At 50.1% G+C, this 22,048-nt stretch overlaps 1 long non-coding RNA gene across 1 annotated transcript in view; it reads right to left on the bottom strand.

Annotated features, from left to right (window-relative positions):
• Positions 1-1,866, bottom strand: part of LOC116095558 — an 8,474-nt gene extending 6,608 nt beyond the window's left edge. The window contains exon 1 of the long non-coding RNA XR_004120634.1: positions 1,712-1,866. This is a non-coding gene — a long non-coding RNA (uncharacterized LOC116095558). The remainder of the gene's footprint in view (positions 1-1,711) is intronic.
• Positions 1,867-22,048: the final 20,182 nt, after the last annotated feature.

The following is a 22,048-nucleotide window of genomic DNA, read 5'->3' as shown; positions in this document are numbered from 1 at the left end:
CGCCCTGTAACATACCTCCTTCAACAAGGCCACACCTCTTAATCCTTTCCAAATAATTTCACCAACTAGAGACCAAGTGTTCAAACATATGCACCTGTGGGGACCATTCTCACTCCAACCCTGACACCAGCTGAGGCCAGGACCATTGTAGTAGATTCTGAGTCTCCTCCCCAATGAATCTACTCATCAGCCCACAACCAGCAAGTCACAGCATGTCTACTTCCTGCTGACATCTCTAAGTCCCAGTCAATTATTCTCCAAACAGAAAGCCCTTTTCCACCAGGGCCACCATCTCCCCATGTTTGGCCTTGATGGCAAACCATCAGTGGGATGGATGCCCTTGAATCACAAAGATGCTTGAGTCTAATTTGACATAGAAAGAAAAAGGGGAATGAATACAGCATGCTCCTATTGCAGTCACATCATTTCACGCACATAGAACATTCTACAGCTGACGAGCTTTGATGCACTTTACCTCATGCAATCCTGTGGCAGAGATGGTTAGACTCCCTTTGTAGATGAGACAGTTGAAGCTCAGAACAGTTAGGTCATTTTCCCAAAGATAGACAGCTACTAAGTGGAGTGGGATGTGGTAGAGTAGAGGGATGGGTGACTCACAGGCCCACTTTTAATTCCTCAGAAGAAGGGATGAGATGAGATCCATACCCTCATCTATCCCTAGGCCTAGGCCTGGAATCTTCTAGCCACCATACAATCTAATCTTCTAAACTGACACATTCAATTTGGCTTCTTCTTCCTTCTGACTGATTTGCTTGACTTGGCTTTGAACTAACTTTGGCAATATGTTTTAATCTTCTGGCTCCTTCTCATTCTCTAGTTTGTTCTGTCTTCACCTGTGTCTAGCTTCTTCCCTCTGTAACCTCTCTGTAAAACTGTCCTGGTAAAACTGCCAAACACACACAGCACTTCTCTCTGCCAAACACACACAGCACTTCTCTCTCTGCACTGCTCTAAGGTAACCTCTCCTTCCTGTTTGTTCTCATATCATAGTTGGGTGTATCCTATCTCTGGCTCATTCCGTCAAATCTTTCTCTGATTCATCACTTTGTCTGCCCCTCCATTAGACTTCACTTTCCAATATGGCTGCTTCCTTCTACAAACTAACCTTTTCTTCATTGTTATGGATTAAAGGTATGTCAGCATTCCAGCCAGATCACAGAGACCTAGAAGGTCTTTGGACGTGATCCTTTGCCAGAGCAGCCAAGTTGCTGGATTAAAACTTCTCTACAAGTTAAGGCACCAAATGTTCATCTCAAATCCCCTAAGCTGGCTCTCCTCTTTCAACACACTCCTCTTCTGCCTCCTTTCCCTCCCAGTGTGTCTCCTTCCCAGGCATGAGCATCATGGGCTCTATGGGAACTTCTAAGGATAGAGACTCAGTCCCATGTCCAATGTTAACAGAGCACCCGCACATGAATGTCCTAAGCTAAAGAATCACCCTGGGCAGTGCAGTATGGGATATTCTAGAGACACAGCTGACTCTCCCAACTTCTCCTGTGCAAAGGTTTGGATCACAAATGTGAGGCTGGTTATAATTCTTTCTGCCATCTCCCCTGCAATGGATTAACAGATGGCTGAGCTACAATATATCAATTGTACAAACTCCCAGGGCATCTTCATATTTCTGTCTCCTTATGTATTTCTAGTTGACCAAACTCTTGCAAATTACCATTAAACACAATCCCATCACCTGGCTCACTGGACAGGAAAGCAGCAGACTGGGTTTAACTCCTGAAGGACCATGGAGAAGAGAGCCTGGGTTCTGGCCAAGTGGAGAAGCACCCCAGGGGAAGGGTCTCCATTTCCCACAGAAGCTGCTGTTTAGTCCAGCTACTGTATCTTCTCAGTTCCTTCTCTCCTGGAATCTCAGGTCACTTCTATTACCTTCAACTCAAATCAGTGGTTCCAGAACCTCCCCCTAGATACAGCCCCATGCCTAGCAACAGAAGCAGGAAGGGGAGAAGAGATGCTTGGAAAGTGGACTTTGATTTAGATAAAATCACAGTCTGTTGGGAGATGAGAAAGACAGTGGATGTTAAAGGTCTTCAGGGCTAATTCAAGGGCTTGCTCATTGCATGACCCCAGTACCCAATTTCAGAGTCTGGCCTAACACAGGGATTGAATGCTATGTCTCTAATGTACATGAATGAATGAATGAATGAATGAATGAATGAATGAATGAATTGCACAGATCATGCACAGTCTCTCACATCCTGGTTCCACAATTTCTATGACCTTGGACCAGAGCCCTAGCTACCCTGAATCATAATCTACTCATCTTTAACATGAGCCATGCACTCCGTGTAGGAAGGTGTCACATGACTCCCTCCCCCGATTTTTTTTTTGGAGGGAGAGAAAACTTGTAGCTGTCAGGAACAAGCTAGAACTGTCAAAAGTACATAAAAGAGCCGTGTCAATCCTGAAACACCAGTCACAGCTCTGTTTATTTGCCAGAGAGGTAAACTTCACATTTTTTCTTTCCAGAATATATATATATATATATATATATATATATATATATATATATATATATATAATAATCACATACATACCTTTCATTGCCATTTCTAAGAAATCTGTAAACTTCAAATTCTGTATATCTGCCTGGGGTGAAAGAACAAGGTGATGTTCATTGGGGTTCAAGGAAGGGGAAGGGGGTGGACTAGATTTGAGATAGGGATGTGGCATGTGACTCTCCAAGGGGTGCTGAAGACAAGACAAAGCAGAGAGAGGTCCTGGTTCTATGCTGTCTTGGTTCATCCTGGCTCTGAGAATACCACATCCACAGAGAGAACATGGTTGGATGCAGTAGGTACAGGCACCATGCTAAGTCCTCGGGCAACCTTCAGCAGTTTCCTTCAAAACCAACTGCACTGTATTGTGGCTGCCAGGGATCCTTGTGTCCTGTATTCCTCTCCTGGGTCCTCTAAGGGACTGGGCATGATGGCTTGTGTCTGATTAGAAGAGAGCAAAGGAGACTGCTTGTCACTTCCATGACTAGGTTACAAAAGACTGCATGTCTGTCCTACTTACGTGTGTACATGTGGAAGTCTCTCCCTCCCTCCCCATCCCCTCCCCATCCCCTCTCCTCTCCTTCCTCCTCTCCTCCTGCTTTCCTCCCCTATTTCTCTAAACTACTACTTCCTGCTCTTGTTCTGATAGGGCTGGCTGGAGAGGTTGGTGTCACCAGAAACTGAAGGCAATGCTGGCCCCTGCAGCAGGACCCACATCACAGTCTCTGAGAAGCTGAATCCTGGCAACACCACGCACATGAGTTTGGAAGTAGACTGTTCTCCAGTGTGGCCTTCCACTGACATAGCAGCTTTGTGAGATTCCTGCAGTGGAGGGGGATTGCCCGAGTTGAGCAGAAACCCCAGTTCACAGGGATTAAGGTAACCACTGTGTGTATGTGTGTGTATGTGTGTGCACACATGCGTTTAGCTGCTATGTGTTGAGGAGTTTATTCTTCAGCATTATGTAAGCTGTATGATTATCACTCAGTTTGTAGACGAGGCAACCCAAAAGTCCCCACGTGTGCCTGTGGCACACAATGAGCCGAGGTAAAAGTGAAGCTTATCTATTCTGTCCAAGACCTCCTTCTTATGCACTAAATACCCTGACTCACTTCTGGGGCTAAGGTGAAGAAGATGGGGGAGTGATGCTTCAAGGCTCTACCTTCTGCCCCACATGTCTGTCTGCTCCTGCTCCAGGCTGGGGCTTTGCTGAATTCTGAGACTTCTGTGACTCTTAACCAGAGCCAGTAAACCCCAGGGATTCTAGTGACACCTAAGCCACTGTGGATGGGTACGTGGCCTTCTTCCTTGCTTGGAAAAGAAGGCAGCATACAAGAAACAATGACACTGAGTCAGGGAAGAAGGCAGAGAGCTTAAAAGCCACGTCCTCTATAAAGAAGACAGACTCCCCTAGCTCCTACCCGCTTCCAAGCCCTCACTCTTGAACACCTCATCCAGCCACCAACTCCTCTCCTCATCAGGCCTTGTAAGGTTTCGAAAACTGTGGGCCCCTCTGCAGCCCTCAGTCTGGCCTAGCCCATTCTCCATGTGGAAGGAGCAGCATGTCCTGGTTCACCCCTCCTGTGACAGGCCTCCCTGCCTCAGACATTCCTTCGGGAAGTTCTTCCCAAGATCTGCCTTGTGTTCTTCAGCCACAGGATCTTTGTTTGACTCAGGCAAAGCAGTAGATGATTAGAGGTGGCTGCTCAGCCCTTCTTGTCTCCAGGGCATCTGGGAGGGAAGCTAAACAACAACAGCTCAGCTTTAGGGTTAGAGCCACGGATCCCTCAGGCAGGACCAACACTCACTAAGTTTCATCATTTATCCAACTGCTTAGGCATTCCCACCCCAGCCAGCTGGGCTGCTCAGCAGAGCCAGTGCAAGCAGCCCAGCTGGAAACAGCACCCGCTGCCTTTCACCTCGTGATAAAGTCGATTGACCTGAGTCACCCATCAGATAAGTGTTTCATGGCAACCCAGAAACCATCTATTGGGAGGAGGAGACTGCATACCCCCATTTCCTGGCTCTCCTCTTCAGTCCCAGCCCTTTCTGTATTCCAGAACCTGGGGATCCTAAGCCAACTCCCCCTAGGTCATGTATCCCATAGAGGGCGCTGATAACTGCTACATCTGCCTGGAGCATCCAGAAGTTGGTATTGGGCGAATGCAGGGTAAGAGCCACTTCCAGTAAGCATCAGGATGCTCTGAGCAGGAGGTACATGGCCAGTTTCTTTCTGTGAGGAACAGAGAGTGTCCAAAAGCTGCCTGAAAGGAGTGGATTCGACAGAACCCCACTGGCTTCCAGATCACTGCCCCTACTGTGTCCCCTCCCCACCCCATCTCAGGAAGCACTTATAGAATTCCCACACTCCTGCACCCTAACTAGAAACCAAATGCTGTCCTCAGGTGGACCCAGAAGGGACAGGAGGCCCAGGCAGCAGGCTCTGAGCCCGAGTGGAAAAGACTTCTAGGAGGATGTAGGACCCACCTGGGGCTGTGACGGAACAGAGTTGGGGGAACAGAGTGAGGCCTCAGGACCTCTGCCCATCCTTCCCACCTTCCACCTGGCCACTTCCAACAGGTCCCTATTTGCATTTCCCAGTGCAGCATCCTGCCTCACAGACTCTGAATTCTGCAGGCAGAGGAAAATGAATATTTTAAAGCCCGGTGGCCTGAGTCACCGAGGTTTGGTGGCAACTAATGTTCTGCAGCTGGCCCTGCCCACAGGCCTGCTTAGCATGCCATTAAGATGCAAAATAGCAACCCTTAAAAGCTCCCCTCTGGGCATCTCTGTTTTTTTCCTTGAGGCCCTGGTGGATTAAGAAGCTTCTGGAACCGTGGGGAGGCACTTCTCCCGCTATTCTTATTGGCTGGAGTTCCAGGCTGGGTTTATGAGCCTGGCTCAAGGCCAACCTGGTGCTGGAGCTCCTACTCTTCCTCCTGTACTCCTTACAAGCCAGTCCTGTACCACGGCACGGTGGGTCCTGAAGAGGCAGGTTAGATTATTACTCTCTTCTACCTCCACCCACACCAATGCCCACTGGCCTTAGCTTAGCATTTGAACAGTGACAGTGACTTCCACCTGGCAGCGCAGCCCCCACCCCTACCATGTCTCTGACCTCATCTTCCACTCACTCCACCAACCCCTGTGGCCTTTCCCAACCCCTGTCTTCCCCCTCCCCACCACCCACAGAAAACCAACCTTTCTGCCACAGGGTCTTTGCACTTGTGTATGGCTTGGTATCTGTGCACACTGGTTCCTAACCAGTCCTAACCGTACCTCTGCAGAGTGAATTCTTAAGACCTCCTCTTCTGATAGGAAACACTATGTAGATAATTTATTGCTACCCAGGAGGTGGAATGACCAAAGTTCGTGATTTGCTCAGGGACCCTCAGTCAAGATAGGGTTTGAGCATCATGAACAGCCCAGTGCATGCCAAGCCATCCTACTGCACTGACAGGCCCACCTCTTCCCACCTCCCTTCCAGCTTCATTGGCATTCTTGGCTGACTCCTACTGCATGACACTGTCCATGAAGTCAGGACATGTGTGGTAAAGAGGTAGCTATTCCTGTGGTTCTAAGTGGAGGAGTCAAGGCCTGTGGCCTACAGAAGTTGAAAAATGGCAGCCCAACCTCAGGAACATACAACTCAGAGTGAACTTCACCATCAGTAGCTTCCACAGCCTGGAAACTGGCTAAAACTGTCTCAATGTCCCCAGCCCCATGGGTAGGAAGCGCTGCTCTGCCAAGGCCACCAGAGTAGAGAAGTCTCGGCTCCCTATTTGGAGCATGAAAATTGAGCACCTACAATGTAAGATCTAGCACCCCAGGGAGGAGTGTCTAGGTTCATGGAGGAGTATAGACTCCTAAATAGACAAGCAGGCTCATAAGAAGCCCAGGGTACTCCTTAAGATGGAGGCTGTAGTGGGAGCACAACCACCAAGAAAAACCATCATGTAAAGTTCAGACTACATAGGAAGGACAAGTAGGCCCAGAGCCTGGGGCTGGCTCTCATCCTGAGAGCGTGACTGGATACAGACATCTTTCTGCAAGCAGCCAGGGTCAGTCCTCCTGATCACTCTCCCTATTGCCAATGGCTTTGTCTTCCTGCTCTGGGAGGCTCCTGCCTTGAAGGACAGAGGCCCTGGCTAACCTGGAAGGGAAGATTGGTTATATGTGGCTGAGCTGGGACTCGGGAATGGGAGGGAGTGAAGGGAGTAGAGGGAGTGAAGGCGGGGTTGCTTCTAACTGGTCACCTTTACTTGTGTGACCTCAACCAGCCCACAAGGCATTGTGTTCCACAAGGCAGGAGAGGAATGAGGACCACATTCCTGATCCCATACTCTCCTTCTGCCAACCCTGCACTGCGGCCCTCTTAAGAGCTCTCTAGCCACACTGCAAAGCCTCCAGGCCCACTGTGAGGCTGGATAACGCTTATTCTCTCTGTACCTTTGACCTCTGGTTCAGCCCTCACCCAGCCTATGTACCTGACCCCATCCTCACTTTATCCTAAATACTTCGACCCCTGTATTGCTAGCCCAAGGATCCAGGCTTGTTGGTGGCACAAGTGTGCATGTGCCCTCAGCATGAACTCGACCATTTGGTGGAGATTTCAGTCAATCGAAGAGAGAGAGAGAAGGGATAGGGCTATGAGACCACAGGGCAGCAGATGTTCCTAATCTGGGCTCAGGACTCTAAAGAACAGCCATGCTTTTTGGTTTGGTTTGGTTTGGTTTTGAGAGCAGATCTCATGTAGTTCAGGCTGGCCTCCAACTCCAGTAGTTAAGGCAAGCCTTGAACTCCTGATTCTTCCCACCTAGACCCTGGCCCTGACAGATCTGCTTCTCACCAGGTTTCAGGAGTGGCAGTCACCCATTCTCTTCAATGTCAGTTCCTCATGCTTGCAATGGATGTGTGGAGCCAGCTTCTGGTGAGACTGCAGGAACAGCCATGGACAGTGTTGGTGGGTCAGCAGGGTCTGCTCAGATGCCACCCTGAAGAAAAGGGAGCCTGGGAGTATGGTGATCGAGCCAAGGGAGGGTTGCACGATGTAGACAGAAGGATCCCATAGGCCTGAAACACCATATTCAGCTTCCAATGGGGCAAGTGTCCCCAGGGAAACACAGGCAGAGGCATGGCCCCCAGCCAGCTCCTTGAGTGGCCTATGGAGGCAGAAGCTGGCAGAGAGGGAAAGACATAGGAGGGGCCATTTCTTGGTCCAGACCTGCAGCTGAGCTATCCCTTCTGGTATAGCAAGACATTTTAGAAACTACTCATGGGCCAACACAACCAGACTAGGGAAATGTGACTCAGACGCATCAGAGTGAATGTCTTTTGGGGTCTGCATCTCCCAGTACTACCACTAAGGGCTGAAGGTAAGGACAAGACTGGATAGTCTCATGGCTCAGAACTGGCACCTATGCCACTTGGCTTGCCACTTGGCAGTACCACTCAAGAAGGCAGCTCTGGGCCTCAGTGGCTATGACATCCTGAGAGTTGTACTGGCTTTGACTGGGAGTTGGGATCCTAACTAGGTCCCCTTTTGGTTCCTTGTGGAACATGATACAAGGAAGGGGATGTACCCTGAGTCCCCCAATGCTGGCCACTTCAGCGGCTCTTTGGTTCCCTCCATGGCCTCAGTACCATGTAGAAGGACATATTCATGCGACTACTGAAAACAGCCCAGGACCAGAGTCGGCCCTACTGTTTCTTGGCTGAGTGGCTCCTGGGAGAATGAGAGGTGCCCCCTTTGGATGGCCAGCCAAGAGAACTGTACACAGTTATCAAAGTGAAGTCCTTAAATCAGAGACAGGTCCAAAGGTAGAGCTCAGTCCCTGATAGCAGCGGTCACCACTGTCATGCAAGAACCGTTGTGATGTCACCACAGAGAGAGAGAGAGAGAAAGAGAGAGAGAGAGACAGAGAGACAGACAGACAGACAGAGACAGAGAGACAGAAAGACAGAAGGAGGGAAGGAGGGAGGGAGAGAGGGAAAGAGAGAGAGAGAGATAGCAGTGGTCACCACTGTCATGCAAGAACCGTTGTGATGTCACCACAGACAGAGAGAGAGAGACAGACAGACAGACAGAGACAGAGACAGAAGGAAGGAGGGAGGGGGAGGGAGGGAGGGAAACATAGAGAGACAGAGAGACAGGAGAGAGAGACAGAGAGAGAGACAGAGAGAGAGACAGAGAGAGAGAGACAGAGAGAGAGAGATGCATGCTCTCACAGCGAACTCCATGGGAGCAAGGATCTGGATCTGTCCGGAGGTGCCCTGAGCTAGCTCAACACCCTGCTTGGCCCTTTCTCTGAAGCATTTCCTCAGGCACATCAGCCATCAGGAAGCCAAGCCCATTGACCGGTTCAGCTGCATGGAATGCTCTGTTCTCCTCCTGCCTCAGGCAGCCTTACAGCTCAGAGTCCCTCAGGAATCTTAGATATCAAGTCTGGCCTTAGATTTGGTCTTCACACGAAGTCCCTGCCCTTTCTAAAGACAGGGTCTCACATCGTATTCCAGGATGGCCTCCAGTTCTTTATGTGGCTAAGGACAAACTTGAACTTCTGATTCTCTTGCCCCTACCTCTAGAGCCCTGAGATGTCAGATGTTAGTATGTGTACTAACGCTGCCAGTTCAAGTAGTTCTAGGGATCACACCCAGAGCTTCATGCATCTAGGCATTCTATCAACTGAGCAACATCTCTAGCCTCCCCCTTTCCATCCCCTTTTATAACAGTCTTAGATTTATAGGGAACTAGCAAAGATAGGCTGTGTTCCCATGTTCTGCCCATCGGGTTAACCCAGTTACGTAATCCATCGGTACACTGTTACAGTCACTGGACTGATCAACAAACTGTTATTAAACAATATCCATCCGCGGCTTATTTCAGTTTCCTTCGTTTCCCCTAATGTTCCGTTTTTCCTTCACAACCACTTGTACTCATTTGATTCTCATGTCTTCTCAGGTTCTTCCTGGCTCTGGCACTTTCTTGGACTGTTCTGGCTAGTTTCATGTCAACTTGACACAAGCTAGAATCATGAGAGAGGAGGGAGAAAATTGAGAACCAGTCTCCATAAGATCATGCTGTAGCCAAGCCTGTAGAGTGTTTACTTAATCAGCAATTGATGGGAGAGGTCCCAGCCCACTGTGGATGGCACCACCTCTGGGCTGGTAGTCCTAGGCTCTATAAGAAGGCAGGCTGAGCAAGCCAGTAAGCAGCACCCTCCCCATAACTTCTGTATCAGCTCCTGCCTCTGGGTCCCTGCCCTGTTTGGTTCCTGTCCTGAGTTCCTCCAATGACAGACTACAATGTCAAAGCATAAGCCAGATAAACCCTTTCTCCTCCAACTTGCCTTTGGTCATGGTGTTTCATCCCAGCAATAGTAACCCTAACTAAGGTGTGGACTTTTCTGTTTTGTTAATTTGTTCTTTGATAGTTTCATACGTGTATATAATACATCCAGGTCGCACTTGTCCCTACACCCTCTTATTCTCCTCCCACCCCCACCAGCCCTCCTCCACCCAGCACTTCTCCACTGGGACGAAGCCTTTCCTTGCAGCTCGAAGGCTACTCGCACTTCCTCAAATGCCTTGTTTTTCATCTGAGCCTTGCTCACTCTCACATCTTCTCTCCTGCCCCATTCTTGCCTCAATCTCTGCTGTGCCTCCCTGAGAACAAGGCTGAAACCGGGCCCAAAGCAGGACCAGAAGGCTCCCTCTTGGTAGGAGTAAGACTTGGATGGCTTTTTTTTTCACCTGAACCTCAGTTTCACCATCTGTGGAATGGACCTAAGTACCTCCATTAACCAGCCACTGGAATCGAATGAGCTCTCAACTATCTCTCGTGGATACAACTCCCCAAAGTCTCAGCCTTGCAGACCCTGGTCATCCCTGCCTTCCAGCTGTGCCTGGGCCATGCAGGAGTTGACTCTGTACACACCAGGGCGAGGGTTCACAGCCAGCACGCACAGCTCTTTTAGGAGTGGTGACAGAGAGCTGCAAGGGAGGTGACCTCTGAGACCCAATGGAGAAGTCCTAATCCTTGGATTGCTGGGGCCTGTGGCACAACAGGAATGAGCCCCCAGGTCAGGGCCACCATGTTCCCAGAATACTCAGTATGGCAAACCTGAGGCTGCTCCTCCTCATGTTTCCCTTGGGAAGCTCTGAGCTGCTGCTACCACCCAAGATCAACAGAGGGCTGTCACTACCTGGGGTTCTAGGCCTCTCCGGGCTGAACTGTTGTTGTCAATGCCAACCCCAAGGCACCTAGGCGGATCCTCTGCCAGAGTAGGAGGAGCAGGACGGGAGGGTCTGGGCTGGAACTGTATTTCCTAATGTGACCTCAGGCAAGTGCCTAGCTATACTTCTCAGCCTCAGTTTCCCCAACTGTAAAAGGACAAATGTACAGATGTGCATTTGTGTGGCTACAGTCACATGTGTGCTTTATGGGGGAGGGGAGCTGGCTTGGGTTCAGACTTCACAGCTGCCTTCAGAAGGTGTAGGCAGGAAGTGACCACCTGGGGCAGGTCACAGGAGAAACACCTGCTCAGCAACCCACCAGACAAGAAGCTGAGACCACCCTGGGTTTGAGTCCTAACTGTCCTACTGTGAAACACAACCAAGTCTTTTAGCCTCTATGCAATGGAAATTTTGGCACCCTCTCTGGGCCACAATGACTCCTCAGGAGATGCCAGGATCTAATCCTTTCAGCTGAGAGGGAGGAGGACCACTTAAGACCACTTTATCCCCAGGTGTTCCATTTTACCTGAATACAATCTGCCAAAGCTGAGCTAGGAGACTCCAGTTCCCAAGAATGGCAAGAATTTGGGTCACCCTATAGAAACCCTGGCAACCACCTTCTAACGCCTTGGGGTGAGGAGAGCCACGCTGCTTTATCACCTGAGGAAACAACCTCTCCGGCACCATCACACGTGGGGTTCCAGAGGACATCGCCCCCAAGTGCTCCCTCTCAGATGTCAGCCTCAAAAAAGGATGCCCTGGAATGGGACCTTCACCCCCACGATCTGGGCACAGCTCTGAGCTACTCTCCACCAGCGGGGCTCCCCATAATGGGAACGACCCCCAGCCACAGCTGCACCCCAGCCCCTGGATCCTCATCATCCTCGCCGCCCTCCAGGATCTGCCACAGCCTCCCTGATTGCTAATTTAGACTTCCCTGCCGTCCCACGCAGGGGAATCAGGGGAAATCAAATTACCGAGTTATTCACTCTTTTTGTACAGCTGATGGGCTGATTAGCTGTCAATCAGGGCCAACATTAACATCTGACACTGTGTGCATAACAATTACCAGTCACATTAAGGAAACCTTCCCTTTCTTTCTCTACCGGGAGCGGCGGGGAGAGACAGGAGAGGAGGCGGCAGACGAGGCTCCGAAGGGAGAGGGAGGAAATTCAATCAGCATAATTAGCTCAATCAGAAGAGAACATCACTTCACCAGCTGAGCGGAGCCACTGCCAGTGCCAAAGGCCTCGGGCTGACCAGCTGCTCCCGAGCCTCTGCACTCCCTGCCCTCCAGCCAAGGCCTGGCTCGCCTGCAGCCTCTGCGCTGGCCTTGGGCCCTCGCGGCCCCTGCCATCAGTCAGCTGCTTAGCTCCGCCTTAGACTTGCTTTGCTCCAATCAATTGAGCGCATTCTCGCCTGCCTCTCTCGGATTGGCTCTGACCTTGGAGTATATATGGCTCCAGTGTTGGTGCTGGGAACAAGAGAGAGAAGGAAGAATGAAGTATTCTCTTTTGCAGAAGGACACTTGGCAGTCCTGAGTATCCAGTTAGTCAAAACCAACTTGACATTCTTCCGTCTCAGTTTCCCCATCTGTGAAACAAAGTTGTTTCCATTGGTGTCTTGACTCTATCCAGCAGCATCACCCAGATAAGAACGGAGCTTCAGCCAGAAGGTTGTGGAGAGGCAGCCACACTCTCCCACACTATTCCCTCATTGACTCCTGTGGCTGAAGCGACAGACCAGGGCTGTATTTGGAAAGAGCCAAGCTTGAGCCCAGGACCACAGGCTGTGCTTGTGCCCAGGCAAACGGCCACCTTGCTTGTTTGCTTTCCTGTCATCAAAAACTTCTCAGCCTCCTTACTGGCTTTGCCCTGTGAGCAAATCCACAGTGACCTCTGATAGCACTGTGGCACCTGCTGGGAGGGATGGGGCAGGGATAGAGAGGGGCCTGAACTGCCCTGGGGCTAGGACTGGGAGGATGACAGGCCAGATTTCTGAATCTGAGATATTTTTATTTCTTTTCTTATGTGTTTTCTTTTTAGTTTGTGTGTATGAGCCAGCGCGCGCGTGCGCGTGCGTGCCGTGTGTGCCTGCATGTGTGCATGTGAGAGAGGACAATCTCAAGTATTAGTCCTAAACTTCTCCGTTTTAAAACAACAGCATCTCTTTTTGTTCACTAAGCTGGCTGGCCTAGCAGCTTCTGGGAGTTGTGTCTCTGCCCCATGCCCTTTCACCTTAGGAGTGCTGGGATTGCAGACACACACACTATGGTTTCCAGTATTTACAGGAGTTACATCAGTTACCTGGGTCCTCACATTTGCAAACAGCACTGTTCAGTGAGACACGCCTAGCTCGGCTTTCTGAGTTCTTAACCTAGAGTCTTGGGCTGTGGTGGATGCCACAACCTAATACCTCAGAACAAGCAGTGTAATCCCTAGACTCCACCATCCCACAGCTGCGAGGATGATAGCCAAGAACAAGACGTAGGCTTGCTTCCGGGGAAGCCTCCACCCTTGACTTGCAGGTGGCCAGCTTCTCTGTGTGCTTATATAGCCTTTCTCTGCTTACATGCACCTCCCTCCCCGCCGCCCAGTGCCCCAACACCACTCCAATTGGATTAGGATACCCCCCCACACACACACACATCCAACATTCACCTACTTAAGACCCTATCTGAAAAGAGAGGCTCACTCTGACACACTAGAGATTGGAATTCTGGTTTATTAAATGGGGGAGGGGAAGGGGAATCAGGCATGATAACACCTAGAGATGAGATAATTGCCATTGGTTTTACCAGTTACTACTTATGATGCTAACTTTCCTGAAGGTGAAGGGCTGTAAGCTTCCGAAGGGAAGGGCTCATTTACATCCTCCAGATTGCAATAGAAGCTTGAGGGAGGTGCTAGTCTGCTCTCAACTCTGTAAATGGGGAAAGTGAGGTACAAGGGAGTGAGCTAACCTGCCCTTTATATACTGCAGATTGGATCCCAGTGCCTGACTCTGGAGCCTACACCTCACTATCCATATCATGTCTATGATATGATATGATATGATATGATATGATATGATATATGATATGATATATGGTATGATGCCATAGTCTAGGAGACTCTTGGCAGCCTAACACAGCCAGTCTTTCCTGACCCAGGAACATTCGTTTCCTGGTGCCCAGAACCCTGCAGCCTCTACTCTGAGGCCATCTCAGACAACCTCCATGCACCACCTCAGCAGCTCACATTCAGCCCAGGCAAGCCTAGGCAGCGGCCTAGCATCCAAAAGGGTTGTGATGTGAGTACCACGGACTCAGCCTGGTGCTCACCTAATCATGTTAAGTGACATCTTGAAGGACACGCGCCACTAAGGGATCATTGCCATTTTCCCTACACCCCAGCAGAATGTGCCAGACATTTCCTAACTGGGCACAGCCAGGGCCACTCTGGGGCCTGCTAACTGGTCCTCTGTGGGATCCCTAAAACAACTGGTGTGCTCATTGAGTCCATGTTGGTGTGTCAGGAACTGGTGGGGGAACTTTCTAGAAAGAATTCCTAAAGCTGATGGACTGGTAATCTAGTGGGTGTAGATAGATAATAACCAGGTGTGGAATAAAGAAATATGTGGCAGATGGCGATCCATGGGATAATAAAACAAAACCAGGAGGTGGGGAGGCCTTCCAAGGAGACAAGGCCTGAACTGTGAGGTGTGTAGGATAAGAAGGGTCCAATAAACATGGCAGAGAGCAAGGAGGCAGAGGAAACAGCCGTGCAAAGGCCCTGAAGTGTGGTCAACAGGCAAATGGAGCTGAGGCTGAGGAGATCTGTGGAGACAATGTTCTTGAGATTCTCCATACCTCACCCACATGGATGGGATGAAAGTCCTTCCCAGTGTCTAGTTCAAATCCATCTCATCTCTGTTTAAACCTCTCATCCTAATCTACCTTCGGAACAGACGGAGCAGACAAAGCTGGGAGGACTTCAGGTGCTCCCCCTGACAAGCCCCGCCTCACAGAGCATCTCTAGGTAGCATTTAAAGTGGCAGTAGAGTTCAGGCTGCGAGCTTCCATCAGCTAAGGAAAATCTCCCCTCTCATGATTCCAGCTGCCTCCTTGCAGAGGCCGTCAGAGCGTGACAGAGAACATTTCTCGCTGCAGTCCCCTCGTGCCACTGCCTAAACACACTCATAAATCCTTGCCTGACCCCAGAAACAAGGCTCTGTGTTTAAAATAAGAGAGAGACAAGGAGACAGGGGGGAGTCGTCCTCCCTGCTCTGGTCTGTTTCCCTCTTCCTTCTGCCCAGCCCCCAGCCACAAAGCAGAATAAACATTACCCAGGATGCAAGATGGCTGGGCTGGTGTCGATGTTCCCAACCATATCCCGAGGGAGTAAAGCACAGAGCACACCATGGTAGGAGGTGACCAGGGAGCTAGGAAGGCCCAAGCCAAGAGTCCAGAAGCCCACAATCCCGGGCCATTTTGCAGGGAGCTAAGGGAAGGCTGCCTGGCAGAATCAGAGACCACACAGAGTGTAGGAGGTAAAGCCTCTTCAGAGAGGTCCCAGACAAAAGCAGGAGAAAAGTGCCCCATTGTCTCCCTCCCTCCAACCCTCCAGACCCTCGACAGTTGCCTCCTTGTGATCAGACTACCCGTAAGAGCCTTTCATGAGCTTCTGAGGGCATAGCCTACAGGAGTCAACCTTCCACTCACACCCCCAAGACAGAATGAAGGAGGGGATGAATGAGGAAGGGATCTGAGTGAGCCACTGAGGAATGAGTCATAGCACAACTCAGAGGAGGAGAATTTGCCATGGGTTTTGAAGCATGATCAGGAGTTTTCCAAGCAGGAAAACTAGAACAGGAGAGGCCAGGGCACACACAGTCTGCTTGGTTGCTGGAAAAGGAGGTAAGCAGAATATACAAGACATTGGGAGCCATCCTGGAGGACCTGGAATTCAAGCTGCAGACAAATGGGTATGCTCTATCTTACAAGGCAGTTAGAGCCCTACTGGATCTCTGTTATAGACCAGTATAAAGTTGGGAGGAGAGATGGCAGTGTCTTCAAGGATCCTAGTGAGTTGCTATTCAGCCTAGACTGGGGCTGTTTCCATGGAAGCTGGGAGAATGGGGGATGTTCAGCTTCTAAGACATGGTAGTTGACTGGCTATGGTGGACAGAGGAAGAAACAATGGCTGTCTAGTGGGGATGTCTGGAAGGATATTGATCCTACTGCTTCCTGCCTGTTGTCTCCTTCCACTGGGACCACCTGTGAGAAGGGACAGTCAGGCAGTCACCCTGGCTTCCATTGTGTTCAAATCCTCCATCTTCAAATGGACAAACACACATCCAGAGATTAAGACTCCATTTCCCAGCATCCCTTGCAGCTAAATCTGACCATGTGCCTGAAGCCTAGCTTGATGAGTGTACGCATCCTGTGATAGCACCGAGGCATCTTAAAGGCAGCAGGCTAGCATCCTTGATCCCTTCATTGTCTACCCCCCTCCACCTGCAATCTGGACGGTAGGTGTAATGGATGGAGCTTTAGTTGATATTTTAGGTACAGAAGCTAAAAGAAGCCTGAGTCCCTGAGGAGTTAATAGGATAACATTGGCACAAGCTCTTCACAACCCACTTACCCCACTGTTGTAACCAAATATTCAACACAAGCAACTTAAGAGAGGGAAGGCTGGGCCAGGGGCTCCATTCTGTCATGGTAGGGGCAGGGCCCGGCAGTGACATTTGTACAGTGAGAACATGCAGCAGCTGTTTGTTATAAGATAGCAACAGACCTAGGGCCCCCGAAGCAGGGCTATGCTAGAATCCTCCAATTCAGCATATATGCTGAATCCCTGGCAGCCTGCATCAGCCAGCTAGTCTGCAATCTCTCCAAACAGTACCATGAACTGGGGACCTAGTGTTCAAGCACAGAGCCTATGGGAGTGACATTTCCCATTTAAACCCTAACCCTTTCAGACTGAAGGGAAGCCAAACAGGCAGCTGCCACTGTTGCTTTCAAGCCCCTCAGACACAAACTTAATACTAAACAGCAGGAGACACAAATCTTCCAGGCAGTAATTTAGGTGTGGCTGACTCCTCCACCATCCAAAGGCACAGGTAGTAAGTAGCAATGTACCCAGTGTACAGATAAGGAGACTGAGGCTTATCGAGGCAGTGTCAGGTGTCCAACATCACCAAGAGCATGAGGTGTGGGGAAGAAGAGGCTCTAGATGTTTTGCTCCAAAGATCCCCACCACACCTCTCATTTTCACCTTCCCTCTCATCTCCACCTCCCCCACTTCTCCCAGCTAAGCTGGAACAGCGATAACAATGGCCTCAATACTGGAAAACGACTGCAAAGATGCTGCGGATCCTTTGTGAAGCTGACGCATTCGAATTATTTTTGCCAGCAAATGAGCCTTAATCGCACTCTGCCACCCTTAGGTGGCATTTGGGAAAACACAGAAGGTCCCCAACATGTCAAGAATATAATTTGATCAACAAAACATCTGAAAGAAAAGGAGAAAAAAAAAACAGTAGATGCTTATATAAGGAATGACTTTCTCGGCTGAGCGTTAGAATTTGTGGACGAGGAGGAATGGTACCTTGGAGGTGTTGGGCTGTGCCTTGCTACACAGCCATGGAGATCAGTGCCAGCCCAGTCCCCTCTCTGCTGACAGCCGCAGGGAGGGCTCGCCCCTAGACAAAGAGGTCTATTTGGGTAATTTTCTTCCTTCTCAGTCCTCTAATCAGATGAGCAGCCAAAGGAAACTTCGAAATCCCAAGTCAGATCACTCAAAATGGTAATTGCTGGAATCGTTCCCACACTCAGAAGTGGTCAAGTGGCTTCCCATTGTTTTCAGAAGGCCCAGCGGACCTGGGTGACCCACTCTGACCACTAACTCTACTATGCTTCTGCATCTGCTGCCTCCCCCAGCTGTGCAGTCCTCCCCTTGACCATCAGGTACCAACCACCTGTTCCTGCCCTGCCTCCGCTTGAAGTTTGACCTGCTGCATGGGCACTCTACCCCTGAGCTACATCCCCAGCACTTGTGAGTGTTCCTTTCTTTTCTAGGCAGGCTTTCAGGGTTCATCCTCCTGCCTCAGCCTCTAAGCTGGGATGACAGCTTGCACCTGATGCCTCTGACATAGATCTGTATGTTTTTGCTGCTCTGAACTTCAGCGGCTAGGGGCCAGATCTAGTTTATTTGACGTTTGTTCACCAACACTTAGGTCCATAGTATTTGTCTGTAAGTATTTGGTGGGAAAAGAGAAGGAGGAAGAAGGAAGAAAAGAGAAGGGAGGAGGGAGGAACGGAGGTGGGGATGGAGGGAAGACCAGGAAGAGCCTGGTGGAGGGTGCTTCTGAGGAGCTGGGTTAAACGAAGATAAAATTTAGTGAGAGCTCTCAGACAGAAGGAAGCACTTTTTCACCAGGGGGCAAACAACGGGAGCCAGATGGGGGTAGGGGTGGTTTACAGTTAGGAAGTGGTTTTCTCAGCTGGAAGGTCAGGGTTAAGGGGTGGGTCCAATGAAGAAGAGAAGGTCTCCTGCATTTGTTAGCAATGAAAAGCCTCCCCCCTCCCCCACCCCGCCTGGTCTGCTTTCTTCCCTTTCCCTTTCTGTGGGAGCAAGTGGCCCAGGTGGGATTCTGGTCTCCGAGAAGGGAGAGAGAGGAGTGGGAGGTAGCTCCAAAGTTACTGAAGACAGCTCGAGTCGTGAATCATCCCTCTTTACAATCAAGCAGTTATTTAAAATGGAAAAAGGAAAAGAGACCCAGAAAGAGCCTGAGCAGAGTTGCTCGCAGCCGCAGCTCGAAGCAATCAGCCCCAAGATGCGCCTCTGCTCACGCGAGCTGCTTTCCTGATTGAGGGAGCTAATTGCCGGCTGACACAGCTTCCAGGGAAAGCTCTTGGAGACAAAAAATGCCAAGTGCTACATCAACAACCAAACACTTCCGTGCGCACTGCTCTCTGATGGCTCAGGACCTGAGAGGCAACAGCGACCTTAGCTCCACCTAGCAACAGGCGGTTCTTGGTCTCAAAGGACCAGTCCTCAGGGAGAGGAGCCCTGAGGTAGAGGAACCAAACAGAACCCTAGGAGAGAGCTTTAAGAAATGGAGGCAGAAATGGGCAGTAAACGGAGACAGGAAGGCTCTACGCCTGTAGTCAAAGAAACGCCAGGATCAACAACCACAGGCTGTGTTGATGTACGAGGCTGGAAAATGCATGCTCACAGGGATGCCGCGCACATCCGTTTATTGCTATACTACCCCAGTCGCTGAATCATAAAAGCCACCCCAGACGCCCATCTATAAATGAATGGACGAAGGAAATGTGCCACCTATTCACAACAAAGTCCTATTCATCCATAAAGAAGAAATCACATTCTGTAAGAAAATGGATTGAACTGAAGATCATGTTAAGTGAGACAAGCCAGATTTAGAAAGGAGTGATCCCTCTAATAAGTGGAATCTAGACTGGGGGGGGGGGAGGTGAGTGCAGATAATGCAGCAAGAGTAAAGAGGCAGCAGGATCAGGAAGGGGAGTCAGAGGGGGTGAGGGGGCTGAACATGAGAAAAGGATGTAAGAGTGTAACATTTGTGAAAATACCGTAATGAAACCCACTGCTCTGTAGGCTAATATTTAAAATTAGAAATAATTCGAATCACTGAGATGGCTCAGTGGATAAAGCCGGTGTTTGCTGCCAAGGGGACAACCTGAGTTCAATCCCCATGTCCACAGGGAGGAAGGAGAGAACCTACCTCCACATATGTGCTGTGGCACACCCATGCCCCCACCATTCATATGCACAACATGCATATGATAGACACACACATACATATACATACACACACACACACACACACACACACATGATCAGGAAAGTCTAGGCCTCTAGGGAGGGAACAATGGGGCCTTGGGCTGACTTCTTTGCCAGTGGTGATTTATCGTCAATACCCAGAAGATGTCCCAGAGGAGTCAGCTTTGGGCAGCTGTTGTCAGATGCACCCATAGCTTGGCCTGCTCTGGGGGTGTAGCTGTGCTCCAGCTGCCCCCTTCTGTTTCTCAGTGCCCCTCTATTGGCGCACACATACCATTCCCACCCTTGATCCTCTAGGTCTAGCTCAGGCTCTTACTGATTCCAAGGCTACTATGGTAACCACTTACAGGCCTGATTCGGTCCAGCCTTCACATTGGTGCAGCCCAGCTTGACAGGTTCTGCAGGTAGTGTCAAAGGCAAGCTCACCCACTTCCTAAGTGCTCAGTTCTGTCAAAGATGTAGTGTAAATTGGCAAACAGGGCAACCTGTTGATACCCCAACATTCCTTTCCTTTCTTTTTATTTCTGGGAATCAAGAAAAAAAGGGAATGCCTCCGATGCCCTATACCCAGTGTCCGGAGTCCCCACTGACTTTATGAATAAAGGAAGCTGGCCATCTGACTCAGGAAAGCCGGATAACAAGGTTCAGGGAGGCTCCCTGCGGGGCGACCTTGCTAATACTTGCTCCTAGCCCAGGTCACAATGTTGTTCCACTTGTGTTACTCTTGGCACCTCAGAGATGAGTGTCTGTGACCAGAGGATGGATTCCGGCATCTTCAGAGTCCCTGTCAGGAAAGCTTTTAGATAACATTCAAACCACGCCCCTTTTTAAAGTTGAAAAAGAACCTGTGCACACTGTAGTGTATAAAATATACCTGCTCTCATTTGCAGTGTGGTTTTCTTTCCTGTGTTTTCCAGACACATCTGCCCCAGAGATAACCACAATTCTGCTTTTAATAACCATGGATTTGTGCTGGACTCCCACTGAGTCAATCGGATAGCAAACGTTTCTTTCCAGTCAACACAATTCACCCACATGCTTACCCCTGGTGATCGCTTCTTCTTTCCTGGTGCATACTATTTCATCCTGTAGACTTTGCACACTTTCTTTACTTACATACTGATAATAACACTCAGGGTATTTCTAGCCTGGGGCTCAGGTGAACAAAATATGTGAGTCCACTCTCATAATCACATACCCTCACTACTCTTAGGTATATACTCAGGTGTGACATCACTCTGTCAACTGCAAATATGCTTGGTCGTAGTAGAAACCAATTTCTAAAATGCTCATGTCACTTTCAACTGCACCTGCAACTGATGAGCAATCCCAAGGCTCCCCGTCTTTGATGACACTTGGTATTGTTGGTCTTTTGATTGTCACCATCTGGTAACAGAAAGTCACTGGGTTCCAACAAGTTTTTTCAGATGGACAGCACAATGCTACAGAGCAGTATTTCATCATATGTGCACATGGCCTCCAGTACCTCTGCACACAGCCTCCATCGCCCATGCACACGGCCTCTATCATCTGTGCGCATGGCCTCCATTACCTGTGCACACGGCCTCCAGCATCTGTGCACACATCCTCCAGCATCTGTGCACACGGCCTCTATCACCTGTGCACATGGCCTCCATCACCTGTGCACACAGCCTCCATCACCTGTGCACATGGCCTCCAGCATCTGTGCACACGGCCTCTATCACCCGTGCACACGGCCTCCATCATCTGTGCACACGGCCTCCATCACCTGTGCACATGGCCTCCACCATCTGTGCACACGGCCTCCAGCATCTGTGCACACAGCCTCCAGCATCTGTGCACACGGCCTCCAGCATCTGTGCACACGGCCTCCAGCATCTGTGCACACGGCCTCCAGCATCTGTGCACATGCCCTCTATCATCTGTGCACACAGGCTCCAGCATCTGTGCACACAGCCTCCAGCATCTGTGCACATGCCCTCTATCATCTGTGCACACAGGCTCCCTCATCTGTGCACACGATCTCTATCACCTGTGCACACAGCCTCCAGCATCTGTGCACACATCCTCCAGCATCTGTGCACATGCCCTCTATCATCTGTCACACAGCCTCCAGCATCTGTGCACACGACCTCTATCATCTGTGCACACAGCCTCCAGCATCTGTGCACACGATCTCTATCACCTGTGCACACAGCCTCCAGCATCTGTGCACACAGCCTCCTGCATCTGTGCACACGATCTCTATCATCTGTGCACACAGCCTCCAGCATCTGTGCACACATCCTCCAGCATCTGTGCACATGCCCTCTATCATCTGTGCACACAGCCTCCAGCATCTGTGCACACGACCTCTATCATCTGTGCACACAGGCTCCCTCATCTGTGCACACGATCTCTATCACATGTGCACACAGCCTCCAGCATCTGTGCACACAGCCTCCAGCATCTGTGCACACGGCCTCCAGCACCTATGCACAGAGCCAT

The sequence above is a fragment of the Mastomys coucha genome, unplaced genomic scaffold, assembly GCF_008632895.1.
Source record: "Mastomys coucha isolate ucsf_1 unplaced genomic scaffold, UCSF_Mcou_1 pScaffold18, whole genome shotgun sequence".
In the NCBI taxonomy this organism is placed as follows: Eukaryota; Metazoa; Chordata; class Mammalia; order Rodentia; family Muridae; genus Mastomys; species Mastomys coucha.
Note: the sequence above shows the minus strand (reverse complement) of the source record. Positions and strands in the feature narration are given on the sequence as shown.